Source organism: Mus caroli, unplaced genomic scaffold, assembly GCF_978045245.1.
Source record: "Mus caroli unplaced genomic scaffold, Mus_caroli_1 scaffold_2, whole genome shotgun sequence".
Taxonomy (NCBI): domain Eukaryota; kingdom Metazoa; phylum Chordata; class Mammalia; order Rodentia; family Muridae; genus Mus; species Mus caroli.
This window is the reverse complement of record NW_028227257.1, coordinates 30,666,243-30,672,362: the sequence shown is the minus strand read 5'-3', so window position 1 is coordinate 30,672,362 and position 6,120 is coordinate 30,666,243.

Genomic DNA, 6,120 nt, shown 5'->3' with positions numbered 1-6,120 from the left:
AGCAAAGTGGCTGCATATAAAATTAACTCAGATAAATCAGTAGCCATCCTTTATACAACTGATAAATGGGTTTAGAAAGAAATTGGGGAAACAACAGCCTTTACAATAGTCACAAATATAAAATATCTAGAGGGAATTCTAACCAAACAAGTGAAAGATCTGTATGAAAACAACTTTAAGTCTCTCAAAAAAAGATATTGAATTAGATCTCAGAAAATGGAGAGAGTTCACATCCACATGGACAGGTAGAATTAATATAGTAAAAATGGTCAGTCAACTAAAAGCAATCTACAGATTCAATGCAGTTCCTATCAAAACACCAACACATGTCTTCAAAGACATGGTAAGAACATTTCTCAAATTCATCTGGAAAAACAAAAGAAAATCTAGAATAGTGAAAATGATTCTTATCAATAATACCCGGGGGAAATACCATCCCTGACCTCAACCTATGCTACAAAGTAACAGTGATAAAAACTGCATGGTATTAGTACAGATGCCAGACAAATTGATGAATGGAGTAGAATTTAAGAACCAGAAATAAAACCACACACTTATGGACACTTGATCTTTTACAAAGAAGCCAAACTGTATACAGTGGAAATAAGAAAGCATCTTCAATAAATGGTGCTGGTCTAATTGTAGTACTATGTGTAGAAAAAAATGAAAATAGATCTATATTTGTCACTTTGCAGAAAGCTCAAGTCCAATACACATATATGCCACTCTTGGGCATATACCCCCAAAAATGTCCCACCATGCCTCAGGGTCACATGTTCCATTATGTTCATAGTGGCCTTTTTTAAAATGATAGGCAGAAGCTGGAAACAACCCAGATATCCCAAATGGAAGAATTGATATAGAAGATGTGATTAAGTTGCAAAATTAAATACTACTCAGCTATGAAGTATGTGGAGATCATGAAATTTCCAGGCAATTCGCAAGATTTTGCTGAAGGGACTCTGGTATAGCTGTCTCCTATGAGGCTATGCCAGTGCCTGGCAAATACAGAAGTGGATGCTCACAGTCATCTATAAGATGGAACACAGGGCCTGCAATGGAGAAACTAGAGAAAGCACACAAGTAACTGAAGGGGTTCGCAACCCTATAGGTAGAACAACAATATGAACTAACCAGTACCTCCAGAGCTCATGTCTCTAGCTGCATATGTAGCAGAAGATGGCCTAGTCTGCCATCACTGGGAAGAGAGGCCCCTTGGTCTTGCAAACTTTATATGCCCCAGTACAGGGTAACACCAGGGCCAAGAAGTGGGAGTGGGTGTGTAGGGGAGCAGGGCTGGGGGAGGGCATTGGGAATTTTGAGATAGCATTTGAAATGTATATAAAGAAAATATCTAATAAAAAAAGAAAGGAAAAAAGAAAAAAAGAAAAGAAAAGAAAATATCCTGAGTGACCAAAAGGACATACATGGAATGTGCTCACTACTAAGTGGACATTAGTCAAAAAGTATATAAAACTCAGGAGAAAATTCATAGAACTCCAGAAAGTTAAAAAGCTGAAGGGCCCAAGTGAGGTTGCCTCAATCCCACTTGGGAGGGAGAAGAAAGTAATCAGGTGCAGTGGGGGAAGTAGGGAGGTGTCTTGCTAGGAAAGAATAAAGGGAAGGGAAAGGTGAACCTGATCAGGTACTGGGGTTGGGGGAAAGATGATTAAAACTCTGAGGACCAGTAGAAAGAATGGAAACAGGCAACCTTGGGAGGTAGTACTTGGGCGGGGGGAACTCTCTAGAATGTTCCAGAGACCTGGGAGGTGAGAGAATCTCAGGACTCAAAGGGACTGACCTTAGTCCAAATGCTGTACAGTGGGAAGAGAGAACTTGTTGATTCTACTGACAGAAGAAAGAATGGCATTGCCATCCCATAGTCAAAATCTCTGACCTACAATTGACATTGTCCAAAAGAAATGTAAGGACAAAAATGGAGAAGACTCAGAAGGAATGGACGGCCAGTACCAGGCCCAAATTGGGATCCAGCTCAAGGGGAGTCCCCCAGGCTGGATAATATTACTTGTGCTATAGTGTGGTTATAGACAGGGGCCTAGCATGGCTGCCCTATGAGAGGCTCAAAAAATAGATGAAAGAGTCAGATGCAGATAGTAGTATGCAACCAATTGACAGAAGCTGGGTTCCCCTCTGGTTGAATTGGGGAAAAGCTGAAAGAAACTGAGGAGGAAGGTGACCTCAGAGAAAGAACAGCAGTCTCAACTAACCTGGACCCCTGAGGTCTCTCAGTCACTGAGTCACCAATAAGGCAGCATGTCCCAGCTGATATGAGACCCCTGACACATGTACATCCCAGGATTGTCTGGTCTGAACTCAGTGAGAGAAGAACCCCTGGAACTTGGAGAGCCTTGAAGTCTCAGGGAATGGAAAGGTCTAGCAGATTGGGGGCTGAGAGTTGAGAACATTCTCTTTGGGATGTGGGATGAGGTATAGGATGAGGAAGAGTCACAGGGCAGGTTGAGAAGGGAATAATGACTGAACTATAAAATAAGATTAAAGAATAGTAACACAATAACAACAACAATAATAATAATAATAATAATAATAATAATAATAATAAATATCTGTGAAATTTATTTTTCAAAGGAGATAAAAACTTCTAACATATGCTAATAGCTAAAAAGTCTACTTGTCAGCAATAATAATTAGGAAAAACATATTATATATGTGACTTACCTCTTTCCAGAAAATAGGTTTGCTAAGTAGCAACATATTACTTTCCTCCATCTTGGCTGATGTCCTCATCTTTTTTTTTTTTTTTTTTTTAAAGATTTATTTATTTATTATATGTAAATACACTGTAGCTGTCTTCAGACACTCCAGAAGGGGGCGCCAGATCTCATTACGGATGGTTGTGAGCCACCATGTGGTTGCTGGGATTTGAACTCTGGACCTTTGGAAGAGCAGTCGGGTGCTCTTACCCACTGAGCCATCTCACCAGCCCCGATGTCCTCATCTTGATTGAAACTATTATATGACTGTCAGCCACCTTTACTATGAAGGGTACTTGCCATATAACTTTGCCACCATCTTGGTTAAAATGTCTATGTGTTATAAATCAACAATGCAAATACCCATAAAACATCTTAGTACTACTGAATCCTGTCCTTATTATTGTCTACCCTACTTAGAATACGAAGGCAAAATAAGTCCCCAATATATTTTATGTTAGGATAGATTTTTGCATAATGATGAATTTCTAAGATTATAAAATATGGGGAACTTTTTGGCCTGCTTGGCAGGAATCTTACTTTGGACAAGGACAAGAAAATGTGCTTCGGGCAGGAATTTGACATTAATACATGACAATGAAGTAAACTCAGGCAGGATTCTAATTTTAGGATAGAACAGGGAAGTAAGATCAGGCAGGAATCTTAGATTTTAGGGTGGAAAAAAAAGAAGTAGGCTTCAGATAATAATCTGATTTTTAGATAGGACAAGAAATAGGCTCAGATATTTTGGTAATCCTGACAAGCCCTTAGAAATGGTGATTATGGGAGTGACCAAGGGACTTTGCTTATGGCTGAGAAGCACTTGAAAAAAATGTTCAACATCCTTAATCATCAGGGAAATGCAAATCAAAACAACCCTGAGATTCCATCTCACACCACTCAGAATGGCTAAGATCAAAAATTGAGGTGACAGGAGATGATGGCGAGGATGTGGAGAAAGAGGTACACTCCTCCATTGTTGGTGGATAGCAAGCTTGTACAACCACTCTGGAAATCAGTCTGTTGGTTTCTCAGAAAATTGGACATAGTACTACCAGAGGATTCTGCAATACCTCTCCTGGGCATATATCCAGAAGATGTTCCAACTAGTAAGAAAGACACATGCTCCACTATGTTCATAGCAGCCTTATTTATAATAGCCAGAGCTGGAAAGAACCCAGATGCCCCTCAACAGAGGAATGGATACAAAAAATGTGGTATATTTACACTGGAGTATTACTCAGTTATTAAAAAGAATGAATTTATGAAATTCCTAGGCAATGGTTGAACCTGTAGGGCATCATCCTGAGTGAGGTAACCCAATCACAAAAGAACTCAAATGATATGTACTCACTGATAAGTGGATATTAGCACAGAAACTTAGAATACCCAAGATATAAGATACAATTTGCGAAATACATGAAACTCAAGAAGAATGAATACCAAAGTGTGGACACTTTGCCCCTTCTTCGAATTGGGAACAAAACACCCATGGAAGGAGTTACAGAGATAAAGTTTGGAGCTGAGACAAAAGGATGGTCCATCCATATCCAGGGATCTATCCCATAATCAGCCTCCAAACGCTGACACCATTGCACACATTAGCAAGATTTTGCTGAAAGAACCCTGATATAACTGTCTCTTGTGAGAATGTGCCTGGGCCTAGCAAACACAGAAGTGGATGCTCACAGTCAGCTACTGGATGGATCACTGGGCCCCCAATGGAGGAGCTAGAGAAAGTACCCAAGGAGCTAAAGGGATCTGCAACCCTATAGGTGGAACAACATTATGAACTAACCAGTACCCTGGAGCTCTTGACTCTAGCTGCATATGTATCAAAAGATGGCCTAGTCTGCCATCACTGGAAAGAGAGGCCCATTGGACAAGCAAACTTTATATGCCCCAGTACAGGGGAACTAACGCCAGGGCCAAAAAGTGGGAGTGCGTGGGTAGGGGAGTGGAGGGGGAGGCTATGGGGGACTTTTGGGTTAGCATTAGAAATGTAAATGAGAAAAATACCTAATTAAAAATATTTAAAAAAAAACAGATGAATAGTATTCCATTGTGTAAATGAACCACAAGTTTTTATCCATTCTTTGATTCTGTATCCATCATCTGGGTTGTTACAGCTTCCAGATATCACAAATTTGAACATATGGAGCACATGTGCTTTTGACATGGAGGAGCATCTTTTGACCATATGCCCCCGAATGGTATAGCTGGATCTTCAGATAGTACTATTTCAAAGTCCCTGAGGAATTGCAAGATTGAAACCCATCAGCAATGGAGGAGTCTTCCTCTTTCATCACATTCTATCCAGCATGCACTGTTGCTTAAATTTTTTATCTTAGCCATTCTGATTGGTATAAGGTGAAATCTCAGGGTCAGTTTGATTTGCATTTCCCTGATGACTAAGGATGTTGAGCATTTCTTTAGGTGCTTCTCAGCCATTCAAGATGCTCAGTTGAGAATTCTATGTTTAGCTCTGTACTCCATTTTTAAATTGGTTTATTTGGGCTTTTGAGTCTAACTTCTTGAATTCTTTGTATATTTTGGATATTAGCCCATTTTCAGATCTTTCCCAATCTATAGATTCCCCTTTTTATACTATTGACAGTGTCCTTTGCATTACAGAACGTTTTCAAGTCCATGAGGTACCATTTCTTAATTGTTGACCTTAGAGTCTGAGACCTTGGTGTTATGTTCAGGAAATTTTCCCCTGTGTCAATGCTTTCAAGGCTATTTGCCATTTTTCTCTTCTTTTAGTATATAAACAAAATAATATTTTCTCTAAACACTTTAAATTTACATTCTGTATCTAGTACGTATCTGTTACAGCAGACTATCAATCTAGTAAAGACGGTTAATTGCTTGAAATCAGAAACAGTGAGCCTTGGATTTGCTGAAAACAATTGAAAAGTAAGTCTTTTTATAGAATTTAGAGCCCTTCAACTATAGAATATTTCAAAGTGGCCTGCATTTCCATAGATGCAGGTGATGTCACATAACCTGGACAGTTAGCAAAATGCATATTTTCTTGCCTGCATTCCTCATTGCATTTTTGACCTTTTATCAATACACTTGACTTTCCAAGTCACCAACAAAATATCCTAATTTCAACTAAGTAGCCATTACAGAAGAAATGACAACTCTTGTCATCAACAAAATGAACTGGAATATCAGCTCCAGAGAAAACACAGGACAAATGGATAACTATGTTGCCCTTTAACATACCAAAGTGAGTGCTGAAATCCTACCTCAGTCAGTACCGGTGACTCTCTTCCACTCCTCTCACCCCATACTCTTTTCTAAACTTTTCTGCTCCATGAACACACCTTCACCCATTTAATCATTACTGTATAATCTTACCATTTTCACAATGCACTCT